The sequence below is a fragment of the Suricata suricatta genome, chromosome 1 (assembly GCF_006229205.1).
Source record: "Suricata suricatta isolate VVHF042 chromosome 1, meerkat_22Aug2017_6uvM2_HiC, whole genome shotgun sequence".
NCBI classification, from domain to species: domain Eukaryota; kingdom Metazoa; phylum Chordata; class Mammalia; order Carnivora; family Herpestidae; genus Suricata; species Suricata suricatta.
In genome coordinates, this window is record NC_043700.1 from 160819656 (window position 1) to 160838677 (window position 19022).

The following is a 19022-nucleotide window of genomic DNA, read 5'->3' on the forward strand; positions in this document are numbered from 1 at the left end:
CCACAGGGAGAGGTACATGGCCCAGAGTGTACCAATCATGGTTCCCCTTCCTTGTGACAATAGCGATTGATCCAAGGGGTAGGTATGTGACCCACTGGGCCACTCATGGTTTTCCCTGGGATTGATAGGTAGATGCTAGATGAAAGAAGGGATCTCTCTTTTATTGATGCTACTAAGCTAGGATAACAAAAGCATAGATCTGTCTGTATTAATTTTCCTTGGCTGTATGGAGAAAGCTCATCTTTGTAACAAGCTGTTATATTAACACCCAGAGAGAAACAGCCCTGGAAAATGGAATGAGAGAATTCTTGTGGTGCCAAGTTTGCTCCCAGACCTCATGGCCTTGTTCCCGAAGCTCTCCTCCTACTCCCATGAGCTACTCCGGTTGCTCAGCTCTGTGACCCAGTGCATTCCTTACTTGCTTAAGCTGGCTTAAATTGGGCTTTTGGCACCATGGGGTTCTAATAGTCCATGGCCAGGTCCTAAAGCTTATCTATAACAAAATTGCTAATTAGTGCCAAGTTCTCACAGATTCACATGAATTAATATGTTCCTCATCTGGTTTAACATTTTTATTTTACTAAGGGCCTTCTAGAACTAATGCTTTGATGCAAAGGAGATGTTTCAGTGGAGGGAACAGGTTTTAGGCAGTTTAGCAAGCCACAGGGAGAGAGGTTTGCTGGGGTTCCCAGACTTTATGCAAGTTATTCGGGGCCACGAAGCAGAATCCTTCACTCCTAGCCTGTACTCTGTCTATAGATACCCTCTGTGGTAGCTGGGAGCAGGGGCTGCTGGAGGATGTCAGGACCTCATTTTATGAGCCCTCTTCCAAGGGCTGGATTTCCCACTTCCTCCTCTGCAGCAAGCCACAGGTAGGTTGTTTAGCAAGAAATTCACCACTAAATAACAATTGCCACCAATGCCGCCACACTTCAGGGAAGGACAGTTTGCAACTAATTACTTCCTATGAAAATACCCAAACATAATTTTGTTCATTATTAAAATTTTCCAATAATAAATTTATCTTCCCCATTAAGTAATACATTATTCTCCTACAAAACACGCAGCGAACTAGAATTACTAGGCACTGTTTATATTAAATTGCTGCTTAATAAATTAAAACTCCTATGGTTATGAATAAACTAGGTCATCTGCACATTTTGTAAATTAGTAGTTTCTTGTAGTTATTCTCTCCTGGTCAAAGCCTAAAAGAGGGGGAGAGAAAAAAATGATTATCATTATTATTTTATTGTTTTCAAGCAAAGTACTGCTCTCTGCACTGTAGTTTAAAATAAACCACTCAATCTAATACAGTAGAATCAATATTGTTGAGTATCAATCAATAAAGATGAATTTTAAAGGCAATGGTTTGTAAACTTTTAAAGTCACATTAAAAGCTACATCTACTTGGGTATGGAAGAGCTGATAAATAACCAAGCTCAGATAGTATTTGAAGATTCTTGATGCAGCAAGTACCATCCAAAGTGATTTTAATTATTGATCAAAATGTTTTTACCTATTATAGATTTTGGGTGGGTGGAGAAACTTTTTTTTCTGATTTTAGGAAAAGTCAACTTCTCTGTCATCTCTTTAATTTGAGATGATGAATAGAGATTTTCTGAGGTCACATCAAAAATGGTTGACACTTTTAAAGAAATCAATTACAGGGACACTTGTAACTCAGTCGGTTAAACGTCCAAGTCTTGATTTCAACTCAGGACATGATCTCAAGGTTCATGAGTTCAAGTCTCACATGGGGGTCTGTGCTGACAGTGTGGAGCTGCTTGGGATTCTCTTTCCCTCTCTCTGCTCCTCCCCTACTTGTGCGAGTGCACACACTATCTCTCTCTCAAAATAAATAAATAAAACTTAAAAAAAAATAGAAAAAGAAAAAGGGAAAAACAGAAATCAATTACAAGGACTCGGCAAGTTGCAAAACCTGATGTACAGAATCATTGAAGGCCAATAGATTGTTGCACTTGGGACAGCACCCAGGCCACACGAGGACAATTGCCCCACCTCCTGGCAATACTGTGGAGTTGTTGAACCCATGTATTTATCACTCAAGTACCTCTTTTTTTCTCTTGAAGGGTGAACATACTGAGTCTATCCTGTCCACTCCTATCTTGTTTTTCAACAGCTAGAGTTCAGTTATCTTTATTGTGCTGATTTTCTGCCTCATATCTACATGCAAATATTCTTGAAACACATTCTTCTTTGTTCTCTCTCTCTCTGAAACCATTGTCAATAGCTCAAGAGTCTTTTTTTCTTTCCTGAGAAATTGCTTCTCTTCTGCATAATTCTCTTCACCTCTTCTCTCATTTTCTCACCATGGGACAAAAAGGAAAGAAAGAAAGAAAGAAAGAAAGAAAGAAAGAAAGAAAGAAAGAAAGAAAGAAAGAGAGAGAGAGAGAGAGAGAAAGAAAGAAAAAGAGAGAGAGAGAGAGAGGAAGGAAGGAAGGAAGGAAGGAAGGAAGAAAGAAAGAAAGAAAGAAAGAAAGAAAGAAAGAAAGAAAGGAAGAGAGAAAGAAAAGAAACAAAAAACCAAAAAACCCCCACTTTATTCTGCCTAATATACATGTAAGAATAGTGCTGATCAAGGCACTTGGGTGGTTCAGTTGATTAAGCATCCAACTCTTGATCTTGGCTTAGGTCATAATCTCAAGGTTGTGGGTTCAAGTCCTATGTTGGGCTCCACACTGACAACGTGGAGCCTGCTTGGGATTCCTTCTCTCCCTCTCTCTCTACCCCTCCCCTGCTGGTGCACTCTCTCACTCTCTCAAAAATAAATAAACATTGAAAAAAGAGTAGTGATGATAATAATAAGGAAAAAACCCATTAAAATTGTAGATAACATCAAAAGGAATCAGTGTGATCAAGCCCTTTGGTGTTCTCAGAGACTTCCTCAGACTCCCTACAAAATCCTACCCACTTACCTGTTACTAATTACACCACTTAATTAATATTAATATTATTATTAACATTTTTCTGTTGAATCAGTAAGTTAAAAATGAACAATTTCTTCTCTTCTGAGTTCCCAATATATAGTAGTCCAGCTGCATTAAATAAGTCAACATTATTTCTATGCATAATAGTTTTCAGTGATACTTTCTCACAGTCTTCTCCAACTGCCCATAGTTAAGTATCCTTATTTTTAAAATTTAAAAGTTTAAATGGTTACAAAGTAGAAATTATTCACTGGGAAAAAATAAAACGATAAAGTGGATAAAATTTAAAAGGTCCCATTCCTTACACCTTTCATCTCTCATCACAAATAATCAAGAATTTGAAGTGTTCCCTTAGAGAATATTTTTTCTATGCAGTCACAAATATATTTCTCTTTTTTGCAAGGGGGGGAATTATCTCTCTCTCAAGTAACTTTTTTCCTGCTCATCTTGCCATCTTTTGGTGTATAGACATAACGAAAAAAATCATTTAGATTTCCTGCCTATTAAATACTTAAGCAATTATTTCTATAAAAAACAATAAGGGATACATAAGTACCTCAGCCAGTCTGACATCAGAAAGTGGGAGGCTGAATGGAAGGGAAGTTCACTCCCCTTTGCAGGCAGAAACTCACTTGTTCAGAGCATTAGAAAGAAGAAACTACTGGTTCATGAAGTTGGAAGGCAGGTTTTGCTTAACTTTCAAGGAAATACCTTCTTTTTAAAATTTATTTATTTTGAAAGAGACAGAGACAGTGCAAGTGAGGGGGACGGAGAGAGAGAAAACGAATCCCAAGCGGGCTCTGTTCTGTCAGCGCAGACTCCAATGCAGGACTCAGACTCATGAACTGCAAGATCATGACCTGAGCTGAAATCAAAGTGGGATGCTTACCCACTGAGCCACCCAGGAGCCCAAAGTAATAATATCTTCTTTTAAAGGATATTTTTTTGAAGAACATAGTTAACTATGATTATAAAATAAGTAATATGTGCACATTTTCACATTTGCTGTGCCTCATCCTTCTGAATCCTCTGATTCAGCAATTAAAATTGCTCTAATTTTCCCAAAATGCTGACTCTGACTTTAAGCAAAGCTTAAGCCTTCTTCAGGTAAGCCTGGTCTTGCAGCTTCCTGGCCAGCGAGCTACAAACAAGGAAGCTTAAGCAGTGCAACTACCCTGAGAGAAATGGAAGTTTCTAGTAACTGATCACAATTAGAAAAAACAAAACCCACTTACGTAGTCACTCATGCTTCATGAACTGAATTGTAACTGCTGAGAGCCAAGCTTCTTACCGCTTTCAGATTTGAAGTCTCCCTGTTCACGGTTTATTTCTCGCTCAATAAAATCTTCCTATAAAGTAAGGCTGACTGATTTTTATTTGGACACCTCTTTCCATTAGATGTTATTTCATTCATGGAGTCTAAAAACAACTGAAACTATGGAAGACTCAAGGTAGCCATGCTGTCTTTTTAAGCGCCAATGACAAAAGACAAATGTCTTTTTATTTTATCTTCGTTTGACTTCATTGAAAGCCAAGCACCTGCAGTGTTGAAGGAAAAGTACATGCCATGGCCAAGTTAATTCTCCTGAGGCTGACAGATGGAGCTGAGCCCCGGTCTACCCTTTCTGTCACATTCCCACTCATTTACCTTCTTGCAGTAATCGGCAAGGTGACACGATTCTGTTCATCAGAAGTGATTCAGAGCTCCGAGGTACTTCTTCCTTGGTCACCCCTCCTTTGTGGATCCGTGTGAGGCCAGCTCAGATGCTGGCTTATTTTGTACCCAAGAGAAAAACCACTTCCTTCTTTGATTGCTTTCTTCAGTTCTACTTTTTCATTCCCCCAGTAATCACAGATTATTCCTTTTATAGTGATGGCCTTTGGCCACTACATAGGCGTCGCAAGCCCTCCTTACCTTGTAATAATGGTAACAAAATGTCAACATGTGTCTGCCTCTCTCTGGTTACTGCTCCTTATATACATGGCTGTGCAGCTGGTCTGCATGGATCATCCCAATTCCGCCGTCCTGTGGACCCAAGCAGATCAACTACTTTTGCTGTGTGGACCCTACCTGTCTTAGCCCTTGCCTGCTCAGATACCTGTGTCACATATGGATGCACGTGGAGCCACACTGTCTTTTGAAATTGAACATAATTTACAAAGGATTAAACAAAAATGTTAGAACAATAAGCTTTTCACTCCATTTTCTTCCTTTGAGATGTGTAATGAAGAAAGCAAAGGCATTATATTATTTGCTGCAATAATTCCACTGAGAAGAAATCGTCCCGTGAAAAGTTTCTCTGCATTGTGTGCCTCTATTACTTGGTCATTATAATTTTTCCAACTTGGATGAATTTTTGCCAGAGGGAGAGCAGAACTGTAATTTCAATGCATCCTTTACTTCCACATTAACATTTTTAAAATAATTGATTCTTTCCCATCATTAAGGGAAATGGTGCCTATGAGACAGCATGTTTACCCACCACTCTAAAATACTTGCTTGGGGTCATTTTCTCTAGGCCTCTGCTTCGTCCCTCCAGTTAGTGAATATTGAAATTATCCTCCCCATGGTGAAGGGAGTTGTTTCACCCTCTATTTGGTACTAATTCATCAGTTCTTCTTTTTTTCCTCCTCCTCTTCCTCTTCCTCCTTTCCCCTTTCTTCTCCTTCTTCCTCTTCTTCTTCAAAAAGTTTTATTATTTATTTATTTATTTAAGTTTATTTATTTATTTTTTATTTAGGTTTATTTATTTTGAGAAGGGGGAGTGGCAGAGAGAGCATCCCAAGCAGGCTCTGTGCTGTCAGCACAGATCCCGACTTGGAGCTGGATATCATGAACCGTGAGATCATGAGCCGAAGTCCCTTGCTTAACCTACTGAGTCACCCAGGAAGCAGCCTGTAATCACTTCTTCTTAATAGAGGCAAAACATGTTTTCTCATCACCACTACTTTATTTATTTATTTTTAAAATGTTTATTCATTTTCTTTTTATGTTTATTTTTGAGAGACCAGGAGAGACAGAGTGCAAGTGGGGGAGGGGCAGAGAGAGAAGGAGACACAGAAAAGCAGGTTACAGGCTCTGAGCTGTGAGCAGATTCTGACGCGGGGCTTGAAATCACGAACCTCCAGATCATGACCTAAGCCGAATTCAGACGCTTAACTGACTGAGCCACCCAGGCGCCACAAGTTTTATGTTCTTGATTAATTAAGTCATAAGGAGGAGAGCTGATTTGAAAGGGGGCTTTTTTGGGCGGTGACATTCCAATATTCCAAGGACTTCCCTCTGAAAAACCCTTATGTGGAGTTTTCATGGAACCCCTGGTCGCGCCCACTTAGCTTGTCCCTGTGACTACAGCTGACCCTGAAGGCTGGAAAATTGCTCCTCATTGGCCACTTTCTCCAGTAATTAGTGTATGCTTCATGATACCACAGTCTTGCAATGCCAAGAAGCCAGTGAATGTTGAAGGGAAATAATCATCTTGTAATTCAGACTGGTAGGAAACAGTCATTTCTAATTATTTGTTCTTTAATGGAATTAAAGATCCTGGCTTAGACTAGAGCCTCCACACAGCCACTGGGTTTTTTTTTTTAATTCTTATTTTTGACTGTCTGAAAAGACAAAGTCAGCCAGATTGGCCGTATGCTCCTTCACATTGCCGTATACCATGACGGAAGGCACCTTACAGATGTTTCATGATCTTGGTGAGTGTTCTTATATAGACTTGGAGAGATGGTTACTGAAAGCCACGGTCTTTTAGGTCTGGAGTAGTCATTAGGGGTTATTTCTGAAAGAGAGCTAGGCACATTTATATGCATTTGGTGCTTAAGCATCTCAACAAGCATCTTTTTTGAGGGTCCCTTATGGTGAGCTGCTCAGGATACAAAGCAGCTCACCACAGTGGTTTGCTGCTCCATCCAAAAACTGAAAATAAAACTTTATCCTCACCCTCCTTGACCTTTGTCACAAAGACAATATTATGAAGTCACTAAATCTTTTATTTTCCTATTCCTGGAGGTACAGGAGTCCTGCACTTTCTGGTCTTCCCTCTAGTTAGTTTGAGGCCTATCTGTGGCCAAAACTTCCACAGGAAAGTGACATGTGTGACTCCTGCGCTGAAGTACCAAAGAGCACGTGTGAGCCTCTATGTTTCTCTCTTTCCCCGTTATGGTTTTTGGGCCCATATCTTTCAATTGGGAGTCACAGGATGAAACTGGCTTGGCGTCTTGGATCACTTTCAGGGTGGGCTTCCTCAGAGCCCTGCAGCACAGTGAGTGTGAGGGGGAAATAAACTTTCAGTATGACGCTACTGTGATTCGGGGGGTTAGTTTGTCATTGCATTATCACCCAGCTCATTCTGGCTTACAGCCTGTTGGAAGGCATCTCACTCTGCTGACGTTTATGCAAATCAAAGCTCTCCTAGTTTTCCTGTACCTCCTCTGACCTCATCTTGTCAGTCTCCCATTAAGGTTCTTCTTCCCAGTCCCAGTTTTTAAGTACTAGAGTTTCTCAGTTTTCTACCCTGGGCTGTCTTATCCTCTCGTTCTACTCAGTCTTCCTGCATCAATTACCATGTGATAAGGACTCTCCAATCCATACCTCTACTCCAGTCCTCCCTCCTAAATTATAGCTCCCTATACCCATCTCTCTCCTACTGGATGTCACATATGCATCTGAAGCTCAGACTATTCAAAATTCAACTTAAAAGCTCTCCTTCTCTGAAAACTGCTCCTCCTCCAGTTTTGTTTTTTTGATTCTCAGTGAATGGTATCACTATGTATTGTAGCTATTTTCCAAAGATGGCCCCAATCATGCCTCCTCTGTTCATACTCTTATTCAGATCATTAATTTCACATTGAATGTATTTGACTCTGTGACCTACTTTAACCAATAGAATGAGCGAAATTGAGACACGGCACCAACAGCGTCTACTTTTGTCCTTTTGGGAGTCTTGAACAGCCACCCTCTGGAGAGTCCCCACAGAACCAGTGAGGCCCTGGGTCTACATGGAAAGAAGGGAGAGGCCCAGCTCTCCCAACATTCCAGTTAAGCCAGTTCCCCAGCCATCTGCCATAAGACCCTAGACATGTGTTGAGGCCACCTTGGATGTGGTAACTCAAGCTGCTGGATGACTGCAAACACATGAGAGAGTTCAGGGCAGGAGAGAAATCATCTGCTGAGCATCATCAACCAAAAGAATCATGAAAAAAAATAAAACAATTGTTTGTTTAGCTAAAATAAAACATTGTTTTGTCAATCAACATTGATCTGTTTTACAGCAATATGGGTAACTGAAACACTCTGTACTCAGAAATCTGGAAATCATCTTTGCATTTTTCCTTTCACCCTCCACATCAAGTTCCCAGCCCCTTTGATTATACCTCCTAAATATGTCTTGAATAGTATCTTTTTTCCCCCTATATGCCATTGTCCAGTCCAGATTACCATCATCCCCTTCACTAGTATTGTATCCCCCCTGTAGTAAGAGGAATCATCTAAAATACAAATATTATTATGGTTTTTGGTGGCCCTCTATAACTTTCCCACTGATCTGCACTGTTTTTAAGATAAAATTCAATCCTCTTAATGTTGCTTATAAAATCCATGCAGGGTCCCATCTCTCTTGTCTTCCAGTTATTTATTTATTTATTTTTTTTTCAAAATGTTTTTATTTATTATTGAGACTGAGAGAAACAGAGCATGAGTGGGGGAGGGCAGAGAGAGAGGGAAACACAGATTCTGAAGCAGGCTCCAGGCTCTGAACTGTCAGCACAGAGCCCAATGCGGTGCTCAAACCCACGAACCGTGAGATCATGACCTGAGCTGAAGTTGGCTGCTTAACCGACTGAGCCACCCAGGTGCCCCTCTTCCAGCTTCTTCTTATGTGATTTTACATCCCAATCATCCTCGACTGATTGATTTCAATTTCTTCATGTTGTCTCTTCATGTCTCTTCATGCTTTCAATTTTTGTCATGGTGTCTCTTAACTCCTTGCTCCTTTACTGTTTGTTCTTTCTACCTAAAATACTTTCTCCTGTGGTCTTCCCTTCCCTCTCTCCTTTTTCAAATTCCTACTCATCCTCCAGGTCTTAGTTTAAATATCATTTCCTCCTGGAAGCCTTCTCTGATCCTCCAAGCCTGCATTACTTGTCCCTGCCAAGTGCTTCCATATCATTCATCAATTCTTTCATTCATCAAATTTTTATTGAGCTTATACTATGAGTCATACACTATGTCACCCTTTCCCTATAATAGCACTCATCATCCTGTTCTGGAAATTTTAGTTTGTCTAGCTCTGCCACTAGCCTGCAGCCTCTTCAAGGGAAAAGACTGTTTATCTCATTCTACTTTGTACCCCCAGTGTTTAGTACATAATAGATGTTCAATTGCATATATAATGAACAAATGAAACTAAACTTAGTCTCCATAGTGGAAGGACATAATTACTCAATAAGTACTCATTTCTGATAAATACACCACTTAATATTTTAGTGAATATTTGACAAGAAAAAACATTCCTGGTTTATCAGAGCCAAAGTATAATTTTCCATGACAATTGAGGATAAAAACTTAAGTCCAATTTGGCTTTCTGAAAGCATAGTTATCCACATATTAAAGGGCTGTAGTAGGGACCATTCAGTATTAAGCCTGTAGCTTTGATTCTGGACCATTGTAAATATCAGGCTAGATAGGAAAGCTAACACCAGAGAGTCACTGCGTCATTTCACAGACAGCACTGGTAGTGTCTGAGTACTCTGAAAAGAACTTGAATATATTTGCTACAAAAAGATAAGGTGTTAGAAATATCTTCATCTACTCTGGAAGACCAAATATGCCTCAGTGATGAGTGGTTTCCAGGGTGCTTAGATCTGGTAATTGTTGCTGGGGTCAGTAATGTCTCTGCCCCTGGTTGGCCGTTAGGTAGTTTGGAAAACGCTAGGTAGACCAGTTTGCTTAAATAGCCACCATTTTTAAAAGCCTTCAGATAGCTGCTTCTTGGCCACATGTCAAGGTAATTTCTGCAGTAAGCCTGGAGTAGCCATCAAAGCATATATGGGCAGACAAACAGGCGAAGTCCTTATGATCATGGAATACATGTTGGGGATCGTCTGTTGCCATTCTTCTTAGCATCACTGTTTCTGGTTAACGAGGTTCTTGTATTCGTTACAAAGCCCTTCTACTTTTGCTTAATTTCAGTAGTCTTTTGGAATATTAGGCATATATAGAAAGCCACCACAAGTCCTTTTGGAAATGTGTTGGATGCAAATAAACGTTTCACGTAATAGTTGTTTGTTAAATTAAAATGCAGGCCTTATTTCAGAGTGGTTTCTCTGGGTACTGGGAATAGGTGTGAACTTTATTTTTCTGTGGTTTCTGAAATTTTTTTTATTGAGAATATTATTTTGCTGCAAGAAGTAACAACATAATAATGAATAGAAAACAAAGGTAGAAAGGACCTTAACAGTTATTTTGCTATTCTTGTCATCACACACTAGGGGAAGATAAGACCCAGAGAAGATATGATCTACTTGGTCTCTGATGACATGTAAACATTAGTCAAAAGTGACCTTTTTTTTTAGTGTTTTCAATTAAATGTTGATATAGCTTATATCCTCAAGAACAAGAATGGTTTTCTAGCCATACTGTTTTAGATTACCTCCACCCTAAACATGACAAATTGGCTCATCATTGAGGATAAATGTTTCTGACATCTGTTTTTGAACTTGGATTATACATGATTCTACTGCGACATGTGCATAACAGAGCTTGGGTTGGTATATTTGTTTTCGGGCCTGCCATGGTGAAGTGCCACAAACTGGACGTCTTAAAAACCAGAAATGTATTGTCTCACAGTTTGGGGAGCTAGCAGTCTAATCAAGATCAAGATGTTGGCAGAACTGGTCCTCTCTGTTGGCTATAAGAGCATCTGTTCCTTGCCTCTTCCCTAGATTTTGGCATTTTGCTGGCAAACTTTGGGTTCCTTGGTTTGTTGAAGCATCAGCCCAATCTCTGCTTTCATGTGCACATGGTGCTCTCCCCATGTATATATGTCTGTGTCCAAATTTCTTCTTTTTATGAGGATACCACATATATTGCATCAGAAGCCCAGCCTACCTCAAACAATTCCACCTGTGATGACCCTATTTCCAAATAAGATCACATTCCTTGTTCATTCCTAGGTACTTGGCTATAGGACTTCAACATACAAATTTTGAGGGTGACACAATTTAGTCTGTAACAGTATCATAAAAAGGGAAAATTATGGGGTAAATGGATTGCAGAGATTCTTGGTAGCTGATTTATTTCCAGGGATGAGTTGTAGCTCAAGATGTGTATGAGGAATTTGTCTGAAGTTTAGACCTCGGTCTTAGGATATGCAGGGATCAGTTTTTTCTCAGGGTCTAGGTCTGTCCCCAGCCACCTGGGAATTTTGTGGCTGCCATACCTCAAGTTCAGACTACATTGTTTGGGCTTCTCTGGTGAAGGGTCTTTTCTGACCTGTCCAGCTTGTGGGAGTTGGATAGCTGCCATTTGGTATGTTATTTTCAGGCATCAGAATGATGAATGAACTTGTATTTTATATTCAATAATCAGGCAGGTCTATTGCATTGACAAATTTAAGAAGTAAAGTGACCAGTATGTCCATATTTAAAAAGACTCAAAATTCTAAATAACAAAATTCAATAATCTCTTCTACTCCTGAGCCCTTGTATTCTAGGGAATGGGTTAATCTTTAAGACTGTGGATTTTAGATATATGTACCCTTATATTTGTTGCAGCATTGTGCATTATATGTAATAGCCAAGATATGGAAGCAACCTAAGTGTCCACCAATAGACAATAGCCCATATATATATATGGACTATAATGGGATATTATGCAGTCATAAAAAAGATGAGATTGGATCATTTGAGACAACATGGAAGAACCTAGAGGTCTTAGGCTAAGTGAAATATGTAAGACTGAGAAAGTGAGAAAGACAAATACCAGATGAATCCACTCATAAGTGGAATATAAAAACAAAACAAATGAATAAACAAACAAAAAGCAAAATCAAACCTATAAATACAGGGAATAAATTTATGGTTGCCAGAGGGGAGGGAGATAGTGGTTTGGGCAAAACAGGTTAAGGGGACAGGGAAATACAGGCTTCCAATTATGGAATGAGTAAGGCATGAGAATAAAAGGCACAGCATAAGGCATATAGTCACTGATATTGTAATAGTGATATAATGGGTATAGATGACAGCTATACTTGTGGTGAACATGGCATAACATACAAACTTGTCAAATCACTAAATCATACACCCGAAGATAATGTAATACTATGTGTCACCTACACTATAAAGAAAACAAAGACTGTGGATTTGAAACTATTCAGAATAAAGAGAAAAATGAATTATAGAGTTTATCCCCAACTTTTCTTAAAGCACAAAGCTTGGGAAACGAGCTTTATGAATAATTGTGTGCCAGAATTCGCTGAAATTACCTATTTTCTCAATTGCTCCATTCATCACTCTTATTTTATAGACAAATATGAACTACCTGCATTCAACACTGGAGACATGTTCTTTCTGTAAAGAGATGCACAAGTAAGTCTTTAAAAATATTGTTAGGAAGTTTTAAGTGCTTTAGTGGGTGCCTTTGAAATATTGAGATAAATTCTTCCCGGCTGACGGAACATAATTCAGCGAGGAGTTCTTCCCCAGGCCAGTTACCTTGTGCTTCAGCATAGCGACAGCTTGGAGAAAATGGCAATTTCAGGCACCAAGCAAGAATTTGAGACATACACATCATACTTTATGTAAGAGAATTAGCAGAAACTCATCTCAGTGTGCCTTCAAAAGAGGAAACTAAGCAGACGCCTCGTTAATTTAGCATATAGACTTGGAATCCAGTACGACATCCATCATCTCATCAAAATTCAATTAAAACATGGGTTACTGGCCAAGGAAAAGGAGCCAATTTTCTCTCTCCCTCCCTCCCTCTCTACTTCCCATCCCCCCACCCCCTTTTTGGACGAGTTCTTGGAACATCACTAAGCCCTTAATGGTTCTTTTATTATGGGAGCCAATTTAAAAGGATAGATTGAGCATTTGAATGACCCCTAATATTAAAAATTAGAACTCGTGCGGTTATGTAATTGCTATTAATTTAAAGCATGCTGGCGCTAGTATGCTGGGCAGGGAAGAAGTATATTTTAAGGTCTTCTTTTTAAGGACTTTTGATATAATTATAAAACTCTTTGGACCCTATAGAATCTTCTTTTATATGGCAGAGAATGCGTAGCAGTGATTATCCACTTAGCTCAGATCCATCCCATGACTTAAAAAAAAAAAATGTTATTTGCTAACACACACCAGACTTCACACAGGGAAAAGGTAAGCCCACAGGTCCTGTAACAAGATTTGCTGTGTTAAATGTAATTGGGTCTCAAATTTTAGGCAGTTAAATGTCTTAATTTGTTCTTTTCTTCCTACCATAATATAATGAGGATAAACTTTGACACACAGCAGCTCTGCAAAGAGAAGATTTCTCCTTGTTCATTGTTTCTCAAACCAATCTTCTTTCCTGAAATTTGATTTCCGAAGTGCCTTACAGTCCTTAAGCCAGGTGGCTGCAATGAGTCTACTTGGAACATTCATAATCATCTGAAATAAAAGCACACTCTAGAAGCCAGACACCCTTAAGACAATCAAATGGGGCTAGTCACCGAGTAGAAATAACTCTTTTAACCTCTCGCTAATTCTGCCCGTTAGCCAACCAACTACAGCACAGGCTGCTGAAGGGAATCACCTTGGCTCTGAAATAAATAGTATGAATCTCTGTGGGTTAAGTATGTAGGTGTTGTCTTATACACATAATTCATTTTTCTGGTGCTTCAGCCCAAATATTGTCAATTGGACATTTGCCTTGTGGCTTGAAGAAGGAAAGTCAAACATGTTTTCCAAAGGACCCACAAAAAATCAGTCTACAGAGGCCTTTCGGTCCCAGACGTCAATAGTTGAATGTTAAATATTATCAAATTTTTTCCTTATCAATTAGCCTTCCATCTCCAGAACAGGTCATTTGAGAAAGTGATATGATTCTTAGAAAATCAAAGAAATACAATGTTAAATTTTGGTGGTGTGGTGGGGGGAAACTATGGATTTGGATTTGACCACACTTGGCCATGTTTTTGTTTGTGTGTTTTTCAACAACATGGGGCTGGCACACATGTTTTCCATTACTTGGTTAGCCCGGGGAGCAATTGCATTTCATTGTTTACGTAGACCCATTGTAAAATAGGAGAGCTGCCACACCAGATCCTTAAAGCCAACTTTTGAGAATTTTTTTATGAAGTAGAAGTAACTGTGTTGATTTAAAAAGAGATATCAAATATCTTCCTTCTGTTTTTGTTTCCTCCTAAATAGGAAAGTCAGGACAGTGGTGTTAAAGAAGAATAAATAAAAAGAAAGATAAACCTTTCTTCAATGATATTAAAAGCAAGCAGGGTGTTTCTAAGCAAAAAGTATAGAACCTATTGTATTTTGACCTTAAAATAAGCATAATAATAATTTTTTAAAAATCCCAAGTACTACCAGGAATGAATTGCAAGCACCTGCACTCATTTTAATGTGCTTTTATGGCTGTGCCATAGCCTAATATGTCTTCCTCCATTAGGAAGCCTTCTATTCCAAGTAACAGAAAAACCAACTCACATCAGATTAAACAATAAGGGAACTGATAGGTTTCATGAAACTGCAGTGGTGGGAGTTCCAGAACTGATTACTTTGGAGTTCAGTGATATAATTGTTGACTCTGTTTCCTCTATTTTTTTTTTCAAGGCTCTATCTGCCATCTATAGTGTGGGCTTTACCCTCAGGCTGGGCCCCTGCAGGTTATAGTAGATTTGTCTGCACAATTAGGTTCACGTGCTCCCTTTTTCTCATCCAGAGAAAGAGCGGTTTCTTTAACAAAAGTTCTGAGATTCCTGCTGACTGGAGCCATTAATTGGCTTAAACCAAGGCCACTTAAACCAATATCCATGGCAAGGGGGTGGCATTATCCTGATGGATCATAACAATCAGACCGGAGCCCTGGAGCTGATGGAGCTGTTAATTTCATCCAAACAACACAACTGGTAGAATGGATGTTGGGCGGGCAACAGATTTCCCACCGTAGGTACCTTGGAGACAGTGAATTCAAGAGTCCCCATCTTTGGAATATCTGTTATGATAGGCAGTGACTTTAAAGTTATTAGAAATATCAGTGTTTTTATTGAGACCCCTTTCTGAGAGATATTAGAGAAGGAGAGATTGTGAGCTTGTTCAACAGAGTCTCTTCGTTTATGTTACTCAGACTTTCCCTCTGTGAATCACATAAAAGTATACTGATTTGCATACTCGTTCAATTCAGAGTCAAAAACAATTCTCGAATTTCCACACAAGAGGATCAAGGTAGATGACACTGAAGCTGGGAACCACCACAAATGTTTTACCACAACAACCAAAATGATTTATTAAAGAAAAAGACGTATCTTTACCTCACATTTTTCTTTTTTGCACAAACCAAGAAGTTAGACAAAAGCAGGTGATAAACTCTGCCATTCAAAAGATTCTCCAAATAGAAAGAACAACAGCATATATCGAATACTCTTCTGAAACACCAGATGAGATAATCTAGAATAGATCCTGGTTTAACTGGTCACATAGGCAACCAGCATCAACTTACAGTGCCCTTTCCCTGGCTCTCCTGACTTTCAGACACTCCTTACTTTGTCACAATAGATTGTCTCACCTCATGCTGGTTGTATTGTTCTCCTTAAATCTAGCTTAAGGAGGCTATACGTGTTCTAGGATGTATACATGTATAGATGGTCTAGGATGTTCTAGGATGTTCTAGGATGGGTTGGGGCCCACCGGCTCTCAGGACAAGGTATAATGCTTAAGAACCTTGGATACTAGTTTTCGAGCTTTTCCTCCTGAGTGTTGGGGGAAGCAAGAAGAAAGGACATGTTTGATAGGAAAATTACTCTTTTCTTCAATACTCAACTCTTGATATATCACAAACATTGTATTTGAGGAATTATTCCTGCACTGAGAAAGGAACACTTGAACCATTTTCTTGACAGAGCTCCTAATGAAAGTACCACTTTCCACAGGAACTCTCTTAGCCTTAGGTCCCTGAATATAAAGTGCTAATGAATTCCAACAGTTCCCATGGCTTCCCTGGCCCTTCCCTTTCATGAGCTTTCTCTTCCTACTTCCGTAGTTCCGGGAAGGAAGTGTCCCAGTTGGATTTATTGTTGCCCTTCTTGAAGTTGGACATTAAGAATTAAGAAATGGTCTAAGACTTAAGAGAAATATGTTGGCTCATTATCAAGATACTTGTCTGATTTCCCAAATCAGTTGTTTAATTAATTTTTCCTGATGTGCATTCTGTGGAACCCAAGTGCTAGAAGATTTTTAAGAAGAGTCTGAAATAGAGTTTTTTGATGAAATATATTTAGGAAAATGTGGATTTCACACATTCAAATGGACTACCGCGGAATTACGCAGGCCTTTAATATGCATTCTCTATCTCTAAGAAAAAGGATATGAAGTACTCACTGCACATGTTTGGCCATGGAATTCTTTGCTTAAAGAGCATTTCAGATAATACATCTGAGGAACACACTCTGGAAATGCTCATCCATGTCAACTTACCATGTTTTCTGGGACTCTAATCTGACCATCTTTTGTTGGCCTTTGTAGTTAGATGTTTCTAAAATTCTATTCCATGGCAGAACTCAGTAAGGAAAGCTTTGCCATTTTTTTTTTCCAAGAGAAGTAGAATGGAAAAAAGCCCTAATACTATTTTCTCAAGGAAAGCAGATCTGATTCAGAATCGGAAGTCTTTGGTTCATCTTAATTGTTGTATTTCTGAGGGCAGAGGACATTTGCCATTAACCTATACCTGGATCCCTTCCCCCATCTTAAAGTGCATTTTGCTATGTAAATACACAGGCATAATAAACTTGGAAAGTGGTAGCGCGGTGGCATTAGACACCTGACGTATGTTTATGGGAGCATTTTTTGCAACCCGCTTTTAAGGCAAGGGTGAACGTGGCACACGTAAGCTGCAAATGGAGACGAGGGTCTGGAATCAGCTACAAGTTCATGCTAAGATCTGAGTAGGCCCCAAGGAAACAGGCCTCTAATTAGGGCATGAAGGGACTGCAGCTGAAAAGCTCACAGGCCACTCCCACAACAGCTCCATGGTCACAGGACCGCGAAGCTCTGCTGGGATGAAATACCCAGATGAATTCTCTCTTTGTTTAAGCGAGACAACATTTCATTGTAGAATTTGGTAATTGAATAAATTCTAATAAACTGTCTTATCTGGTGTGGATGAAGAAGAAGGCTTGCTTTCTATAATTTGAAATGTTCTTATTTTTTCATATTATAAAAGCAATAGATGGTCGGCGTGGGCTAAACACACAAGAGTGTGCAGAGAGAATAAAAATCATCCGTAATCTCATTAATCAGAAGTAACTGCTATCAGTATTTTGATTTATCTATTTCAATCTTTTATTTCCTTTTGAGCTGGTACGTAATGATTTTCCACAATGGTTTGAGAGTATTTCTGTACTCTTTGTGGCCCTAATGATGTAGGCTAGAATTTATTTTGGGGGTAGACTCTCTTTTCTCAGAAGAGCTACACTGGTAAGCCTGTCTAGCCACAGAGATACAAGTTCAACAGGAGTTTTTCACACTGTAGCCCTGAATATTGGTAGAATAATTCTGCCACAACTTGTACTGTATTATACCAACAACATGGTAATCCTGATGCTGATGGAAATTGTGAACATTTGTTATAGCCTAGAATATGTCCTATTTTAAATACATTATCCTATTAAATCCTCACAATAACACCATGTGATATGTTCTATTATGCCTTATCTCCAAGGCACAGAGACGATAAACAGCTTGCCCAAGGTCATGAGTAGGAAGTGGTACAGCTGGACTCTGAACCTGGACATTCCAACTCCAGAATCTATGTTCCTTCTTTAGACTGAGATGTTAACGGAGACACTTAATAAGGTAAGGCTGTCTTCATTGTGGGCCGAGTGTAGCACTAAGAAATCATCATGATAACAGCTGGTTTCATCTAATCCCTCTAGCATGTTCATAAATAAGGGTGCATTCCAAGAGGCAGGAATGGGAAATGAGGGGAAGAGAGAGAATGGAAGAGCAAACTCTAGTTGAGTGTGACTTTTATGCTACAGCTGGCCAGAGGCTACAGCTAAGGAGAAAGGAAAGACATCGCTCTCTGTGAACAGGTGCAGTCAATGGATTTTAAGAAAATTAACACATGAATTGTAATTTGGTATTTTTCTTTCTTGCCTTTTAATTTAGCAATGCTGTCCTTAAGCCATATTTAAGTTTATTAAACCACAAGAGTCTTCTGTTAGCTGGTGTCTGAAAAATAGACAAATGATGGGTTGTGTCCGTGTTTGGGACTTAAGTATCAGAAAAGGGACACATTTACTGAAGAAGAAATGCCTGGAACAGCCAAGCACGGAAGGTGGAAAACAACAGCCGAGCCATGCCAAAGATCATCATAAATAACTGAAGAGGGGACTAGACTTCCCAGAGCCCTGTAGGATGGGGCATGGATTGATAGTTGGATATTATGGAGGAAACTCAATCTTGTAAGTCTTGAACACTGGGGACACTTGGGTTACATATAGAATACAAAACACATGATATATAATATACTTTACCTATAAAATTTGAATCATAATATGTATCCTTAGATATCATTTTATTTTATTTTAATTTATTTTTAATTTTTAAAAATATTTATTTTTGTGTATGATGGGAGAATGGAGCTTCCAAACATTGTTATCAGAGTACTTGAAACAATCACTTTAAAAAGCAGTTTGGCCCATTCTATGAGACTAGTATTATGTTGGTTCCAAAACCAGACAAAGACCCCACTAAAAAGAACTAGAGACCGATTTCCCTGATGAACATGGATGCCAAAATTCTCAATACAGATGAATTCTCTCTTTAAGTTGAGACTATATTTCATTGTAGAATTTTGTAGCT

The 19022-nt window shown here is 39.1% G+C and overlaps 1 long non-coding RNA gene across 1 annotated transcript; it reads left to right on the forward strand.

The window, feature by feature from the left end:
• Positions 1-7035: 7035 nt before the first annotated feature.
• Positions 7036-17985, forward strand: LOC115285666. Its single transcript, XR_003905638.1, has 3 exons — positions 7036-7082; positions 12478-12539; positions 17878-17985. It is a non-coding gene; the product is annotated as an uncharacterized LOC115285666 (long non-coding RNA).
• The last annotated feature ends 1037 nt before the right edge of the window (positions 17986-19022 follow it).